Source organism: Elephas maximus, chromosome 3 (assembly GCF_024166365.1).
Source record: "Elephas maximus indicus isolate mEleMax1 chromosome 3, mEleMax1 primary haplotype, whole genome shotgun sequence".
In the NCBI taxonomy this organism is placed as follows: Eukaryota; Metazoa; Chordata; class Mammalia; order Proboscidea; family Elephantidae; genus Elephas; species Elephas maximus.
In genome coordinates this window covers 114,255,157-114,274,295 of record NC_064821.1, presented here as the reverse complement: position 1 = coordinate 114,274,295, position 19,139 = coordinate 114,255,157, and the positions used below count along the sequence as shown (strand labels likewise).

The window sequence follows — 19,139 nt, the reverse complement described above, 5'->3', positions numbered from 1 at the left end:
GTTTATTAACTGGATAATTTCTAAAAAGGTTAACCTATGAATCTGATGTTGTTGTTGTTGTTGTTAGGTGCCACTGAGTGAGTTCCAACTCATAGCAACCCTACCTAAAATAGAACAAAACACTCCCAGTCCTGTGGGATCCTCACAATCATTGTTGTGCTTGGGCACATTGTTACAGCCACTGTGTCAATCCATCTTCTTGAGGCTTTTCCTTTTCTTCACTGACCCTCTCTACTTTACCAAGTGCATATGCTGTCCTTCTTCATATACAGGTCCCTTCTGATAACTTGTTCAAAGTAAGTGAGCAAAATTTCGCCATCCTTGCCTCCAAAGATCATTCTGGCTGCACTTCCTCCAAGACAGATTTGTGTGTTCTTTTGGCAGTCCGTGGTATATTCAATATTCTTTCCCAGCACCGTAATTCAAAGGCGTTAATTCTTCTTTGGTCTTCATTACTCTCTGTCCAGCTTTTGCATGTGTATGTTGTTGTTAGGAGCCGTCCAGTCAGTTCTGACTCATGGCAACCCTATGTGCCACAGAACTAAACACTGCCCAGCCCTGCACCATCACTACCATCGTTACTATGCATGAGCCCATAGTTGTAGCCACCGTTGAGGGTCTTCCCCTTTTCCGCTGACCCTGTACTTTACCAGGCATAATGTCCTTCTCCAGGGACTAATCCCTCCTGACAACATGTCCAAAGTACGTAAGATGCAGTCTCGCCAATCTTACTTCTAAGGAGCTTTCAGGTGTACTTCTTCCAAGAGAGATTGTTTTTATTCTTTTGGCAGTCCATGGTATTCTTCACCAACACCACAATTCGAAGGCATCAATTCTTCAATCTTCCTTATTCATTGTCCAGCTTTCACATGCAGATGATGCAATTGAAAATACCATGGCTTGGGTCAGGTGCACTATTGTCTTCAAGGTGACATCTTTGCTTTTCAACACTTTAAAGAGGTCCTTTGCAGCAGATTTGCCCAATGCAATGAGTCTTTTGATTTCTTGACCACTGCTTCCATGGGTGTTGATTGTGGACCCAAGTAATAACATCCTTGACAACTTCGATCTTTTCTCCATTTATCATGATGTTGCTTATTGGTCCAGTTGTGAGAATTTTTGTTTTCTTTATGTTGAGGTGTAATCCATACTGAAGGTCGTGGTCTTTGATTTTCATCAGTATGTGCTTCTAGTCCTCTTAACTTTCAACAAGCAAGGTTGTGTCATCTGCATAATGCAGGTTGTTAATGAGTCTTCCTCCAATCCTGATGCCCCATTCTTCTCCCTATAGTCCAGCTTCTCAGATTATTTGCTCAGCATACAGAGTGAATAGATATGGTGAAAGGATACAACCCAGATGCACATCTTTCCTGATTTTAAGCTACTCAGTATCCCCTTGTTCTGTCCGAACAACTGCCCCTTGATCTATGTACAGGTTCCTCATGAACACAAGTAAGTGTTCTGGAATTCCCATTCTTTGTGGTGTTATCCATAGTTTGTTATGATCCACACAGTCAAATGCTTTTGCATAGTCACTAAAACGCAGGTAAACATCCTTCTTGTATGCTCTGCTCTCAGCCAGGATCCATCTGAGATCTGCAATGATATCCCTGGTTCCATGTCCTCTTCTGAATCCAGCCTGAATTTCTGGCAGTTCCCTGTGGATATACTGCTGCAGCCACTTTTGAATGATCTTCAGCAAAATTTTACTTGTGTGTGATATTAATGATATTGTTCAATAATTTCTGCATTTGGTGGGATCACCTTTCTTGGGAGTAGGCATAAATACGGATCTCTTCCAGTTGGTTGGCTAGGAAGCTGTCTTCAAATTTCTTGGCACAGACGAGTTAGCACTTCCAGCGCTGCATCTGTTTATTGAAACATCTCAACTTGTATTCCGTAAATTCCTGGAGCCTTGTTTTTCGCCAATGCCTTCAGAGCAGCTTGGACTTCTTCCTTCAGTGCCATTGGTTCCTGATCATATGCTATCTCGTGAAATGGTTGAATGTTGACTAATTCTTTTTGGTATAATGACTCTGCGTATTCCTTCCATCTTCTTTTGATGCTTCCTGCATCATTTAATATTTTCCCCATAGAATCCTTCACTATTACAACTCAAGGCTTGAATTTTTTCTTCAGTTCTTTCAGCTTGAGAAACACTGAGCGTATTCTTCCCTTTTGGTTTTCCATCTCCAGCTCTTTGCACATGTCATGGTAATATTTTACTTTGTCTTCTCGAGAGGCCCTTTGAAATCCTCTGTTCGGTTCTTTTACTTCATCATTTCTTCCTTTTGCTTTAGCTGCTCAACGTTTGAGAACAAGTTTCAGAGTCTCCTCTGACAACCATCTTGGTCTTTTCTTTCCTGTCTTTTCAATGACCTCTTGCTTTCTTTGTATACGATATCCTTGATGTCATTTCACAACTCGTCTAGGCTTCAGTCATTAGTGTTCAACATGTCAAACCTACTCTTGAGATGATCTCTAAATTCAGGTGGAATATAATCTAGGTTGTACTTTGGCACTCGTGGACTTGCTCTGATTTTCTTCAGTTTCAACTTGAACTTGCATATGAGCAATTGATGGTCAACCACACAAAGGGAAATAGGGTGCACACACTCTGTTATACAACACCCACAAGAGTCTGGGGCAGCACTCCAAAATCAAGTACATTGTAAACTAACAACTGCCGAAGTTGATTCTGACTCATAGCAACCCTGTAGTAGTTACCTGTTATCATGACAATTCTTCAAAACAAAACACTCCAAAAACTCATTGGCTTACAAAAGCAATCATATATTTTTCTTATTTATAGGTCTGTAGGCTGGGTGGGATGACTCTGTTTCAGGTTGCAGGTCATCTGAGCTTAGATAGGATTGAGGAGACTTACTCCAGGCAGAAGTCTGGCCAGGCTGTTCTGCATTTCTTCCCATTCTTCTTGGATCAGCAGTTCCCTGGGGGTAGCCTCTTCTGGTGGTGAATCATAGGAAGGCTAGAGGTCAGCCAAACCCAAACTGCACAAGTATATCTAAAGCCTCTGCTCCCATTCCATTGCTCTCTACTCACATTCCATTGGCCAAATCAAGTCTCCTGGCCAAGCCCAAAGTCAGGGAAATACACATACTCCTTGCCAAGGGGGAGGGGGAGGTAAATTGAAAGCTGCTGCAAAAATACTCAAACTTATCAGATAGTAATATTTCTTTTGTAAAATTTATGATTAAATTCACATTAAATTAGAAAAATGCGAATTATAAATAACTGCATGGTAGTTTGGTTTCCTGAACTGTTTGGATTTCAGATTTATAGATAGTACATTGTGGCTACAACTCTTAACTATTGGAAGTTTTCCTCGTGTCTTGCCAAACAGTAAAACACATATGTATCCCTTCTTGAATATATAAGTGAAATTGAGTTGTAATTAATGACGTAAGTCTAGGTTATAGTGATGCTTATGGTCCCTGGGTGGTTTTAGTTGGTTAAGTGCTCAACTACTAGCTGAAAGGTTGGTGGTTCAAACCCACTCAGGGGTACCTTGGAAGACAGGGATGGCAACCTGCTTCCGAAAAGTCACAGCCTTAAAAACCCTGAGGAGGAGTTCTACTAATGAGTTAGAATCAACTTGCCCACTACTAACAACGACAATAATGTTTAAACATTTATTAATTTTAATTAATTCATTTTATATTTTCTTTTTGAATATTAAAGCCAGTAATATTTCTTTAAATCTGAAATATATAAATGTAAATGTAAGATAGCACTATGAGCCAGGCACTAATATAACTTTACAAGTATACTAGCTAATTTATTCCTCATAAATACTCTGTGAGTCAGGCAGTATTGTTATCCCCAGTTCATAGATGAAGAAACTAGGACATAGATGGTCTAAAACCTTAGTCAAGTTCAAATACCCAGAAAGCTGCAGATTCAAATCCAGGGCCCCCTTTCCCTTGTCCTTTCTCTTAACTCTGTGCTAAGCATTTTTGTAAACACAAAGAAGTTAAAAGCCCCTCAACATTGGGCCAAGAATCCATTACGGAAAAAAAATAAAAAAGTCCCTGTTTTCTCTTGAATCTAGGACTCCTCTAACTATCTCTTTAAGATTTGGAAAACCTAATCATCAGTTTGTTTATTTATTTATTTATTTAGTCAATGTCAATGCTATGAGCTCCTGAAAGTCAAGAAGGCCACATGATTCTCCATTACACTCCTAGTGCATGGCATGTTGCCAGTCATATATAACAAAAAAAAAAAGGCATCAAATAAATATTTATTTAAGAAAATGAATGACCAAATGAATAAGGTACACATGGTAATTAATGCATCCCAAACATGGGCCTTTAAGGTAATGAGCTCTGTCAAGCTCATGCAGCATTTCCTCTCTGGTCCTTTTACTCTGCAGTTCCCACTCCTGAGACCAAGTGCCTAAGTAGTGATGGCCTCCCCTCTGCTCAAGGTAGGCAAAAGCTACTATGGCTACATGACTGTCTGGGTTTCCTAGTGCTGCTAAAACAGAAATAACATTAGCAAATGGCTCTAACAAACAGAAATTTAGTTTCTCACGGCTTAAAACCAAAAAAAATCAAACCCATTGCCACTGAGTCAATTCTGACTCATAGTGGCCCTATAGGACAGAGTAGAACTGCCTCATAGCGTTTCCAAGAAGCATCTGGTGAATTTGAACTGCTGACCTTTTGGTTAGCAGCCATAGCTCTTAACCACTATACTACCAGGATTTCACAGTTTAGGAGGCTAGAAATCCAAATTCAGGCCACCGTCTCTGGGGGAAGATCCTTGACATCTTTTCAGCTTCTGTTCCTTGTAAATTTTCAGGTGACATCTATCTTCCCCCATCTGTGTTTGATTGCTTGTGTACTTAATCTGCTCTTTTTATATCTCAAAAGTGATTGGCTTAAGACACATCCTACACTGATAGACCTCATTAACATAACAAAGACAACCCTATGCCCAAATAGGATTGCATCCACAGGTATAGGGGTAGGATTTACAACACATATTTTCAGGAAACACAATTTAGTCCATAACAATGGCTCCTAACGTCCTCCATGGGCCACTCGCTGTTCCAAATTTCTTGTGCTTCTTCTGTCGCCCCCACAGGACCCATAATCCAAACCCATTGCCGTTGAGTTGATTCTGAGTTGTAACGACCCTATATGACAGAGTAGAACTGCCACACAGGGTATCCAAAGCTATAATCTCTACAGAAGCAGACTGCCACATCTTTCTCCCAAGGAGCGGCTGGTGGGTTCAAACCACTTACCTTTGGGTGAGCAGCTAAACACTTTACCACTGAACCACCAGGGCTCCTCTCCAACCCATAGGAGGTCCATAAGAGAAATGAGGTCATAAGGTCAGTGAGGCCTGTTAGATAGCAAGCCAATTGTGAGAAGGCGTGAGGAGGATGAGCCCCAGGGCCATTCCTGCCTTTCAGCTAGGTGAGTCTCATCAACTCCTCTTTAATCCGCTGCTTAAAGAACTTCTGCGAGATTTGTAAGCCTGTTAATTAAATTTCACATTCTCCATTTACCAAATAATTTATGCTACCATGTTTTTAAGCAAAGTGAGATAGTTACTTTGACTTCAATAATATTCCCCTAAAATAAAGAAATACACATGTTGGCATTAAAGTTACACTAACATCTAAGGCTAACTGATAATTAGTGCCTATAATTTTTCTGTTATCTGAGAATCATGTTTCTAAGGAGCTTCAAAGTAGGGCTGTGGGATTGTTTAAAGTGGAGCATTGCCCAATAACAATGTTGTCTACTATGTATTTATCCCTAACCCTTTTGGTTAAGATTGTAATTAAAAGAAAGGGTTACTACAACTGCGTGATTATGACTTGTTTCATGTTAGGGTAGGTTGGTTAGTGCCTTCTTGAAAAGCAAAGAACTCAACTTTGAACAGAGTGATTTTTCTAAATACCTCAATGTAATTCTTGAGTGCACAGAATCATGATTGCACAAATTTTAGAAGAAAATGAAATAAAACCAAAGACTTAGGAAAGAAAATGGCTGGATTACTAGCAATTTGAACAACGACAACAAAAAAGAGTCAAAAAGAATTTCATTTAAGTTAGATTATGAAGAAAAAACATTAACAAATTAAAGATAAAATGAAAAAAAAAACCTTTCTGAGATTTCTGAGCATTTTTCTGGAACTGTAAAAGTTCCAATTCTTCATTACTTTCTAAAACTAGTTTACCACAGCAGTAAAACGGGTTCATGATAGAACAAACAAACAATATACCAGAATAGAAAGATACAAGGTAGAACATTTTTCTGTCTTCTTTCCTCCCTACTCTAATTCCGCTCTGTGGAGGTAATGATTGGTGACAGGTTCTTCCGTTTATAGCCATTGAAAGGATTTCAGTTTTCCTATTAAAAGCAATGCTGAAACAAATTGTAGAATTGCTGTACGTTTAGTTTTGGACATTTTTGCAGGTATATGGGTAGGAGAAATTTTAAGATGCTTATTAATAATTTTGCTAGACGTTGATAAATTTCCTACAAAAGATTTAGAACAATTTGTACTATCGACAATATATGAAAATGTCTATTACCTTAAGTCCTTGGGTTTACCTAACCTTTTAATGTTTTCATTTGGATAGGAAAAAATGTATATTTAAGTTTATAATTAATATTCATTACAACTAATTTTCTTGTTTTAATTTGCATGCTTTAAAATGTGAATATGGCTGAGTACCTTTTTATTTGTTAATTGTCCACTAATATTTTTCTGTGAACTCCCTTGCCCATTTTTTCTATCGGGTTATTTATCTTTTATGTATTTATTAAAATTTTTTATATATTAAGGATACTTAACTTTGTCATATGTACTGCAAATGTTTTTCCCAATCTGTTCTTGTCTTTCTTTTTTATTGCATAGAGCCTTAAACTTGATGAACATCTAAAATATTAAGATGTAAATGTCAATATTAACATTTTTCTTTATGGTTTGAGGATTTTGAAAATAATTAAAAGGGTGTTTCTCATGTCTAAATTATTTTCAAATTAGTATTATTCCATTCTTTCCTCTAGTTACTTTATGGTTTCTCTTTTCATGTTTTAGTAATTTACAAGGATGTGAGGGCATTGGTAGTCCAGTGGCAGAATTCTCATCCTTCCATGAGGAAGACCTGGGTTTGATTCCCACTCAGTGCACCCCATGTATAGTTACCACCTGTCTGCCAGTGGCGGCTTGTGTGTTGCATGATGCTAACAGGTTTCAGTGGAGCTTCTAGGCTAACTAGGAAGAAAGATCTAGCGATTTACTTCTGAAAATCAGCCAATGAAAACTCTGTAGGTCCACAACAGTTGATATGTAGCCAATCTTGGGGGTGGCCCAGGACCCGGTAACATTTTTTTCCATTGGCAGTTAGTAGCCAAGAGCTTAACTGTTTACACTACCCAGGAGTTCCTATTATTTCGATAGGAACTGAACTACACTTTTAGATTGAGTCAAAGGTAACTAATATCCTTTTCTTCACTTTTTTAAATTCTTTTTCAGAGTTTTTATTGTTTTATCACACACAAATAAAACTTACAAATGATTTGTCTATTCACTGTCTTTCTAGCACAGCTTGGCATTGGGATTGGTGACTCTAATGGCTAGTTAGGCTGCTCTTTCCAAGATGGTTTAATGGTTCCTGGAGGAAACATTTTGAGCAATCTCAGCACAGTAAGATTTGTTGCACATCAGCAGCACTGCCAGCTCCTTGACATTGTGGACCAGAAACTTCCAGAAGCCACTGGGCAGAATTTGCTTCATTTTCTTGTTGTTTCCATAACCAATGTTGGGCATCAAGAACAGGCCTTTGAATCTCCTCCAGACCGTGTTGTCAATGCCTCTGGGTTTCTGCCAGTTATGCTTAATTTTTTTCTTTTTTTTTTTAACTGGGCTTTAGGTGAAAGTTTACAGAGCAAATTAGTTTCTCATTCAACAATTTATTCACAGATTGTTTTGTGACTTTGGTTGCAATCCCGACAATGTCAGTTGTGCCAGATGAACTTCTTGGTTCTCTTCTTGGCAATCTTGGGCTTCACAAGAGGTCTCAGGGTGGCCGTGATGCTGGGTAGGAGATGGCTGCCACCTCTGCAGGCAGCAATGAGGAAGAAAGGGCTAGTGTCTTTTCTACTACAGAATATTCTATCCAAATAAAAGATGTCTTTTCACATATTTAGCTCTTCTTTATTGATCTCCATGGAATTTTAAATTCTTATGCTTTTCTTATTAAATTCGTGCCTAGAATTTCAATTTTTTGTAATTGTGAATGAGATATTTTCTTCCATTCTACTTTTTGACAGATAATCTTAAAGTAATTGGCTTTTATATCAAATTTGTGATTAGTTATCTTAATGAGTTTTCTTATTGTTTGCAATAATTTTTATTTAAATGTTTTGTGTATTTTAGGTTTATAATTATATCCATTACAAGTTATTCTAAGTTTGCTTCCTTCTTATTTCTCATTCTGCTTGCTTGTCTGATTGCACTGGCTAGCATTTCCCAAACATATATCAAATAATAGCGGTGATTTTTCTATATTAACCAATACAATAAGGCAAGACAATAAAATAAAAGTAATAAAATTTGGAAAGGAAGAAGTAAAGTTGTCATTATTTACGTATGAGATGATAGTGTATGTAGAAAATCAAAAAGAATCTACAAATTATAAAAACAAATTAATTTTGCGAGGTCACTAAGTGAAAGGTTGATATCTGAAACAATCATATTTATGTATGCTAGAACCAAACAACTAGGAAATAGAATTAAAAAACAAAACCACTTATAATAGCACCAAAAATCCATATAGTTAGGAATAAATCTAACAAAAGAAGTGCAAAATCTCTACCCTAAAAATAATAAAATATGTTTGGCACAATTAAAATAGACCTAAATAACTGGAAGAAATCCTATTTTTTATTGATTGGAAAACTCAGTATATTAAGATGTCACACCTTGCCAGGTTGATCTATAGATTCAATGCAATCCTACTCAAAATCTTACAAAGCTCTTTTGTAGAGATTGACAACAGGATTCTAAAATTTTTGTGAAATTCAGAGAATCTAGAATATCAAACCCCAAAACTTGTTGCCATCAAGTTGATTCTGACTCACAGCAACCCTATAGGACAGAGTAGAACTTCCCCATAGTTTTTCCAAAGCTGTAAATCTTTATGGGAGCAGACTGCCACACCTTTCTCCTGCAGGGTGGCTGTTGAGTTTGAACGACCAACTTTTGGTTAGCAACTGGGCACTTAACCACTGCACCACCAGGGCTCTTTGAACCTAGAATAGTCAAAGGAATTTTGAAGAAGAATAAATGTTTTAGGCTTACTATATATCAAGTCTCACTATAAAGTTACAATAATTAAAACGATCTGGTGTTAGCACAGTTGAGATAAATATACTAATGGAAGAAAACAGAGAGTCTAGAACAGACCCATACATATATGGTTACCTGATTTACTACAAAGTCACTACTGTAACTGAGTAGTGAAGAAATTGTACTGAGTCAATTGGAAAGCCATATTAAAAAACTAGAGATGAACCATAGTTCTAAATGTTAAAGTAGTACAACAAAGCTTCTACACAAAACCATAGAAGAATATCTTCAAGGCCTCAGCTAAAAAATGATTTCTTAAATAGAAAATCAACACAAACCATAAAAGAAAAGATTGCTTGATTGGACTTAATTAAAATTAAGAACATCTGTTCATAAAAACACCATTAAAAGAGTGAAACAACAAGCCACAGACCAAGAAATGATATTTGCAATACAAATCCTGAAAAAGTGTCTATGTCCAGAATATTTAAAGAACTTCCACAAATAAATAAGAGATAGTTGACCAATTTAAAAAATGGAAAGAAAAAAAAGCTCAAAGAGACATTTTACAAGAGAGGATATCCAAATGACTAAAGTTCAGCATTGTTGGTTATCGGGGAAATGCGAATTCAAACTCCAACGACATGCTCATTCACCCCCGTTAGAATGGCTGAAATGGATAAGACTGATACTGTCAGGTTTTGGTGAAATCGTGGAACAACTGGAACTTATGTTGCTAGTGTGACTGTAATTTGGCATATCTGCTTTGGAAAATTGTTCTACAGTATTTTTATCTATTAATGTTAACTATAACTCAGCAATTCTACTTTTATGTGTATATCCAACAGAAAGAAATGATTGTGTTCACCAAAAGACACCTACAAAAATGTTTATAGCAGCTTTATTTGTAAAAGCCAAAAATTGGGAGCAACTCAAATGTCCTTTGGATAAATAAATCGTGGTGTATTTACACAATTAAATGAATGAAATACTGCTACATGCAATAACATGGATGAATATCATAGACATAATGTTAGACCCAAAAAACCCAGTCCTAAAAGAATACAAAGACACGTTTTGAAGTCCAAAATCAGGAAAAACTAGTGGTACAGTGGTTAAGAGCTTGGCTGCTAACCAAAAGGTCGGCACAGCCACTCCTTGGAAACTCTGTGGGGTTTCTACTCTGTCCTATAGGGTCGCTATAAGTCAGAATCTACTTGACTGCCTTGGGATGATGATAAAAAGACCTAGTGATCTAGTGGTTAAGTGCTCAGCTGATACCTGAAAGATCAGCGGATCGAACCCACCAACCAATCCACAGGAGAAAGGTGTGGCAGTCGGCTTAGGTAAAAGATTACAGACTTGAAAACCCTATGAGGTAGTTCTGTTCTCTCCAGTAGGGTCGCTATGAGTCAGAATTTACTCGAAGGGTCAGGTTTGGTTCTTTGATATGGTGATAAATGCAGAAAGAAGGCTTAGCACTGCAGAATTTGTCCACTGGTTAGGGGATCAAGAGCCTTTTGAGATGCTAAATGTTCTATATCTTGATTTTGGCAATTTTATGTCTTACATATGTATTCCTATGTTGTAATTCATCAAGATGTACAACTATTACTTGTGCACTTCAATATAGGTAAGTTATGCACCATCAAAAAATTTTAAATACATTTTTCTTCTGGCAAACTTGTCAGCCTATCCGCAATATGTACATTCTGCTCCTCATCACAAACCTGTCTTTTAACCCCACTCTAAAAACAAAACCACCCAGTGCTGTCGAGTCGATTCCGACTCATAGCAACCCTATAGGACAGAGTAGAACCGCCCCATAGAGTTTCCAGGGAGCACCTGGCGGATTAGAACTGCTGACCCTTTGGTTAGCAGCCGTAGCACTTAACCACTATGCCACCACTCTAGCCTGTTTAATTATAGCATTTTTCTGTATGCTAGCAAAGACAAGAGAAAGATGGGGACGGTGTAGAATCAGTGTGATTTTGTTATTTTGAATTCTTCAGTGACCTGCAAATTAGGGTTTCATTTTTAGATCCAGCAACAGCTTTTGAAGAACCCTGGATTTCTGCCTTCCCTTCCTTGTACTTTTGTTTCCCCCTATGAAGAATTGGGATGATTATAATTGGCCAGACCTCCAAGGTTTGTTATAAAGATTACTGAGATAGCATCTTAAAATTGTTCAGAAATGATGTTATACAAATACAGGAGAAGGTGTTATTATGCCTAATAATAAACATGGTTTCAAATGATAGCTTTCAGAGATCCATAATCGTAATGAGAGCATCACTTCTCTACCCTGGTTATGTTCCTATTTTACATGGCTGTAGATCTCCAAAGCAAGATGCTGACAATATAATATATATATAAAATATATATACATACGCATATACACCAACTCTTTGCCTTGACCCTTTGGAGTTATCTATCATACCCTGATTTAAACTCGTCCGTCTACATTTTCCCTTCTTGTCTACCTGGCAAACACCTCCTCATCTTTTAGAACTCATCTAAAGTTACCATTTCTCTAAGGTCTCATCTGAACTCCTTCTCCTCCCCCACCATAAAATAACCCACTCCTGCTTTTGCTGCTGCTTTCCAAAACCAGCGTACCCTTATACTGTAATGTGATGATGACTAATACTACTACTAATAGCCATGTTGATGTTGTTAGCTGCTGTAGAGCCAGCCTCTGACTCTTGGTGACCCCATGCACAACTCAAATGGGTGGTGGCTGCACATTAGGGGCCTTGGCCAGGAATCAAACCTGGTTTATCACATTGAAGGTAAGAACTCTACCATTGAACCACACACTTGGAGATATATATATATATATATATAAATATATATCTCCAAAAAAAACAGTTGCTGTTAAGTCGATTCCAGCTCATGATAACCCCGAGTGTTGCACAGTAGAACTTTGTTCCATAGGGTTTTTAAGGCTGTGACCTTTCATAAGTAGGCCACCAGGCTTTTCTTCTGAGGTGCCACTGGGTGGGTTCAAACTGCCAACCTTTTGATTGGTAGTTTAGTGCTTACCTGTTTGCACCACCTGGGAACTCTACATGATACCCATGTTGTTGTTGTATGCCGTTGAGTCCTTTCCAACTCTTAGTGACCCTACATGACAGGTTAAAACTGTCCCATAGGATTTCCTAGGCTATTGTCTTTACAGGAGCAGATTGCTAGGTCTTTTCTCCTGAGGAGTTATTGGTGGGTTCGAACAACCAACCTTTAGGTTAACAGCTGAGCTCTTAACCATTGCACCACCAGGGCTCCTTTATGATACCCATAAAAAACCAAAAACCAAACCCGTTGCAGTTGAGTTGATTCTAACTCATAGGGACCCTATAGGACAGGGTAATACTGTCCCATAGGGTTTTCAAGGCTGTAAATCTTTATGGAAGCAGACTGCCACATCTTTCTCCCTTGGAGCGGCTAGTGGGTTAGAATCATTGACCTTTTGGTTAGCAGCCAAGTGCTTTAACCACTGTGCCACCAGGGCTGTGATTACACCCATAAAAAACATGTTGCCATCCAGTCGATTCTGACTCACAGCAACCCTATAGGAGGGAGTAGAACTGCCCCATGGGGTTTCCAAGTAGTGGCTGTTGGATTTGAACTGCCAACCTTTTGGTTAGCAGCCAAGCTTTTAACTACTGCACCACCATAGCTGCCCTTTGTTTAGTGTTTATATGTCCTGGGCACGGATATCAGTTCTTTATATAATAACACTGGTGCAGTGGTTAAGAGCTACAGCCACTAACCAAAAGGTCGGTGGTTTGAATCCACCAGCTGCTCCTTGGAAACTCTAATTGGGTCAGTTCTACTCTGTCCTGTATAGAGTCACTATGAGTTGAATTGACAGCAATGTTTTTTGTTTTTTTTTTGGTTTTGGTATTCCCACGGCAATCTTATGAGGTATGTGCTGTGAAGGAATTGATGCATAACTAGTTTAAATGAATTTCATAAGGTCACACAGCAAGTGGTGAAGTCACACTTTCAACAAAGCCTGTTTAGCTATAGAATCCATTCTCTTAACTTCTCTGCTACATTACTGGTCACACTTTATTGTGTTCATTGGTTTCAATGAACATTCAACAGTTTTTTTCCTTTTTCTAGTTTTTTATTTCCTTAAGGGTAGAAATATTCTTTGATTTATCTAATATCTGTCATATAATAGGTAGTCAATAAATGTTTGTTGAATGTGTGGATACCAACACAATCAAACCTACTACCACTGAGAGATTCCAACTCAGTAGCCCCCATAAGACAGAGTAGAACTGCCCCGTAGGGTTTTTTTTGAGGCTATAAATCTTTGCAGAAGTAGACTGCCACATCTTTTTCCCATGGAGTGACTGGTGGGTTTGAGCTGCTGACCTTTTGGTTAGCTGCCGAGTGCTTTACCCCCTGCACCACCACAACTCCTTAAAATATGGATAGTTGACTGAATAAAGATAGGTGACCCTCTACTCTCAAACTCAAAAGGTGCCTGAAAGTTTGTGTTAGATCGTCTGAGGAATCTGCAATTCTAGGTAATTCTGGAACAAGATTCTTAGAAGAGTAAACATATACTGTTTGAAGTGAGCTTTCAGTGCCAGATTATTCAACGTTACCAATATGAATTTTTATTTGACTTTTTTTAAGCAAAGTTCACTTGCTTAGGTAGTCAAGGAGAAATCATACTACTTCATAGAAGGTGTTGTGAGATTAAATGAAATAATACATATAATGTATTTATAACAGTGCTGGTACAAAGAAAATCTTAAGAGATGTTACCATTACTGCTGTTAGACTCACAGGCAGAAGAGTAATGGTTAAGTGCACAGAGTTTGGTGGTATACTGCTTGAATTCAAATCCCAGCGACTGTGCTTATTGGCTGGGTGACCTTGGGCAAGTTACTAATCCTCTCTAAGCCTAAATTTTCCCAGTGTGTAAAGCAGAAAAATAACTTTACAGGTATCTAGAGGCAATCTGGAAACACTCGTGGTGGAGTGGATAAGAGTTTGACTGCAAACCAAAAGGTCAGCAGCTCAAACCCACCATCTGCTCCTTGGAAACCCTATGGGGGCAGTACTACTTTCTTATAGGGTTGCTGTAAGTTGAAATCATTCAACAGCAGCAGGTTTTTTGGTTTGGATAAGAAAATAATAAATTTTTGTGTTATAATGATCACATTTTGGAAGCTGTGTGCAGACTGGATTATCTGTAGTAAGAAACCAGAGGTTGTAGACCTGATAGGGAAGGTTTTCAATAGTCCAAGTGGGAGAGATCATGAGAGTCTGGACTGGCAGAGAGGTGGGGAAGATGGAGAGGGGAAGCTGGCTTATTACGAATAAAACAAAAAATCAAACTCGTTGCTGTTGAGTTGATTCGACTCATAGCGATCCTATAGGATAGAGTAGAACTTCCCCATAGTGTTTCCAAGGAGCAGCTGGTGGATTTGAACTGCCGACCTTTTGGTTAGCAGCCAAGCTCTTAACCACTACACATTACGAGTAAGGGAGGTTGAATCTGGTCTGGATAATTGGTTAGATCTGTGGCTAAGCAATCAAGAATGGCCTTGAGATGTGTAACTTGGATGACTGGTTGGACAGTTGGGCCATGAACTGAAGTAAGAGAGAGAAGAGAGGAAGATATCTGGTTGATCTGAAGGTACAAGCAGAGAAGTCCAGGAAGCAGTTGGCTCTGAGTATCTGAGTCTCAAGTTCAAGCAAGAGATGAAAGCTGAAGATATAGCACAGATCCTATGAGAAGAGATGACGTAAAGGAGAGAATATTCAAGAATACTAATACTAAAGAAGTGAGAAGAGGAACTAAAGCTGATGAAAGAGAGAGAAGGGAATTTTTGAGAAATAGAAAGAGAACCAGGAGAGAGTAAAGTTACTGAAGCTAAGAAGATGGGGAGGGATTTTTCCAAAAGAGGAGTGTCAATAGCGTCAAATTTCAGAGAGATCAAATAGGATAAGCACCAAAGAAGTCACTGGTGATCTTTGCCAGAGCAGAGTGAGTTGACTGGTGGGTCTGGAATCTAGCAGCACCTCAGGGAGGCAATGGAAAGTAAGGCGGTGATGGTGATTGAAGACAATAATAGCTAACCTTTGCTGAGTGCAAACCATGTGCTAAGATGGTACGTAGTTTTCACATATCAGCTTATTTAATCCTTATGGTCACCCAGAGGAGTATTAATATTATTATCCTCATTCTTTAGAAGAGGAAACTAAGGTAAAAAATCAGAGTAGTAAATTGCTAAAGATTACACAATCCCTAAAGGGCAGAAGCAGGAATCAAACCCAGGCAGTCTGACATCAGAGTACATGCCCTTAACTGTTGTGCTATACTGGAAAGCTCTTAAAGGTAGGTCTAGGAGCACAAGTAGAACTGTGTGCCTCACACAACAGGTGGCACATTGCTTCCTTGGAAATAAGGCAGCAGAAAATACAGCTCAGTGGGAGGCTGAGAGTATTTATACCTGATAGTTCTCCCTCCCTCCCTACCTCACCAGTGAAATAGAACATCTATTGAGGGTGAGAGCTAAAGAGGCAAAGTTCTGGAAGAGTTACCACAAGGCCTGGGATCCTACTAAAATTAAGTAAAAAGAGTTCTGAGTAAAGCACATTCCCTTGATCCCAATGGATTTGTGATCTACTGGAGTGGACACAACAAAGTATAGATGACACTTGAAAGATGGTCAGAGCTTCAGCAATCAGTCCTAGGGGCTGGCTAAGAGCGGAGTTCAGAGATGGAGAGTTGTCAGTGAGGATTCTGGAATTGAGGTGAGCATCTCATACAGGCACAAAAGGATCCTGAAAAAGGCAAGATAGGAGGGTGGGGACTAAGGACACTGGACCTCAGTTTTCTCAGTAAATAACGGTATCTTTTTTAAGATTACTCTACTCCTCTTCCTCCTTCACCTCGTCTGCTGTTAATTGCCGTTGAGTCATTGCTGACTCATAGCCACCCATGTAGAATTGCCCCATAGGGTTTTCTTGGCTGTGATCTTTATGGAAGCAGACTGCCAGGTCTTTCTCTCTCGAAGCCACCGGGTGGGTTTGAACTGTCGACCTTTCGATTAGCAGCAGCGTGCTTAACCGTTGTGCCACCAGGGCTCCTCTTTACCTCTTCTAGTTCCTCCTTATCAAGTGTCCATCAAATGGCTGGCACTTTGCTAAACTCTTTATATGCTGACCATATCTAATCCTTACCACAGTCTTTGTGAAGATATCACATCTCCATTTTAGGTAACTCCCAGGTGAGGCTCGAGAGGTTAAGTTACGTGCTCGAGGTCGCAAAGCTGGTCCATGATTGAGCCAGAATTCCACTAAGGTGTGTTCGACCGTATATTCATGCTTTTTACACTGCATCCCATAATTTTGTAACAGCACCTGGCCTATAGGAGATGCCCAATAAATTAATAATGAATAATAAAAAAATTTACTAATGGACATATGTCCAACAACTTGTGGTGCTTTAAGGTTTCATCAAGATATTTAAAGTGAACAGAACCCAAGGTACTCTTGTGAAAGTGGTAGAAGAAGGAAAAAACTTACTTTTCAGCAAACGTTTATATTGTACTTACTATGATTCAGGCACTGTTTTAAACATTTTTTAAGCATTAATTTATTTAATCTTCTTAATGATAATATTTGAGAAGGATATCATTATTCCCATTTTATAGATGAAGGAACTGAGGCACAAAGCAATGAACTTAACTAGCCCAGGCACACAGCTACTAAGTGGCAAAGTGAGAGTTCAAATCCTAGGGAGCCAGAATCCAGAGACTGGCTCTAAACCGCTATGCGATGTTGTTCCTGTGAAGGTCAAATGGAGCTGGGGCATGGAGGAGAACCTTGTACGCCAAGTCAAGGAAGGAACTCCCTGTCAGATTTGAGGTTTCTTCCAAGCCTCTTATGCTGTGATTTTTTTTAGGACTTACCCCATCAGCTCACAGAGACTTTGACTCACCATGGCTGTTTTATTTAGATGATATTATAAACTTTCTGAGAGCAAAGGCCATATCCATCTTTTTTACATTTGAATTCCAGCACTCACAAAATATGATAAACACATAATATGGTAAACATGTAACAAATATTTATGAAATAAATGAAAGAAATCATCAACAAGTCTCTCAGCATTCAGGTATCAAATTTGTCAGGTATTGGGAAACTTTTATCACACATTGTTACATTATGATTAATAATATTTGTAGGGCAACTTGAACTCTTTGTCAAAGAAGATCTTCACTCAGATTTCGTATCAGGATAAAACAACGAAAGAAAACGAACAAAAAACATTTTAGCCATCAGTTTGCAAAATAGCTAAACCAAAACAAATTTTGTGCACTGAACGTCTTTTGTGAAAATGTATTCTTCAAAAATGTCCTCAACACATTCTGGAATTATGCTTAACAATTACTCTCATGAGTCATTGACTTGAAAATTGATATTCAACTTGGAAAAGCCATTAGCAGCAAATACCAGCAAAGAAAGAATTGCAAAGATTTAAGGCTTAACGGGAGGTAGTTTGATCTGAATGGGAGGAAGGTGCTGACGGAGAGAACAGAGTTGAATAAAGGGGTGGCTGAAAAACACTAAAACAATGCTTGTCTCTGAATTGGCAGGAAAAGAACTTCTGGATGAATGTCTTCTGAGGGCTCATGGGAAAAGCAGGAACAAGGTGCTTCAGCACCCCGAGGACTTGATTTCTACTCACTCCCACAGCCCTGCAGGTTTCACTGATGAATTCAAACGGCATTTAAAAAACAATAGTAGTAGAGTTGCCATCCAGTTGATTCCAACTCATGGAGGCCCCAAATGTGTCAGAGTAGAACTGTGCTCAACAGGGTTTTCTATGGCTGATTTTTTTGAAAGTAGACTGCCTTCTAAAAACCCCAAACCAAAACCATTGTAGCCAAGTCAATTCTGACTCATAGCAACCCTATAAAACAGAATTGCCCTATAGGGTTTCCAAGGAGCACCTGGTGGATTTGAACTATTGATCTTTTGGTTTGCAGCCGAACTCTTAACCACTACACCACCAGGGTTTCCAGATTGTCTCTAGATACCTATAAAATTTCTTAACTACCCTTGCAGGTTGACTGAGTTCAAAGAGGCAATTATGTAGTTATGTAGTTTTTGCTCTGTTTTGTGTGTGTGTGTGTGTGTGCCATCTGGTAACAGAGAACACCCTCCCTTATAACATGCTATATTGTTGAAGGTCCATTTCGTGTCAGGCACTGTGTTAGGCAGTTTTTACACTATTTTACGTAATACTCATAGCAACCTATGAGTTTGATATTATCATTCCCTATTTTTAGAAATGAGAAAAGTAAGTTTCAGAAAAGATAAGTAATTTCCCAAGTTTATTTATACGGCTGGTGAGACTTAGGGCTGGATGTCTGATGTGAATGTGGAACGTAAAAGAAAAGGCGATATGGAGTTTTGGAAGGAGGGTGGTGATGTATGAAAAGGGAGGGGACCATGGGGTATTATTAAACAATTTCATGTAAACAGTATTGGTCTTCTGAGCTGGATTGAGAGTAGCTCCTACCCAAGATTAGTATGTGAAAGGAGGGGCCAAATTTCCATATAAAATAAGACAAGGGCCCATAGAGAAAGAAGGGAGAGGCGGTTCTGTTTGAAAAAAAGAATAAGCATTTTTTAAAAGAAGCAGTGATTTTATATATATATATATATATAATTTAATACATATATATATAAATCACTGTATGTATACATATATATGTATGTAGAGAGAAAGAGAGGTGTGACACTGAATAATAGAGTGTGAA

General features: G+C 38.6%; 1 pseudogene; it reads right to left on the bottom strand.

Moving 5' to 3' along the window:
- Nucleotides 1-7,572: 7,572 nt before the first annotated feature.
- On the bottom strand, nt 7,573-17,314 carry LOC126071336 (60S ribosomal protein L32-like; annotated as a pseudogene).
- Between the last annotated feature and the right edge of the window lie 1,825 nt (nt 17,315-19,139).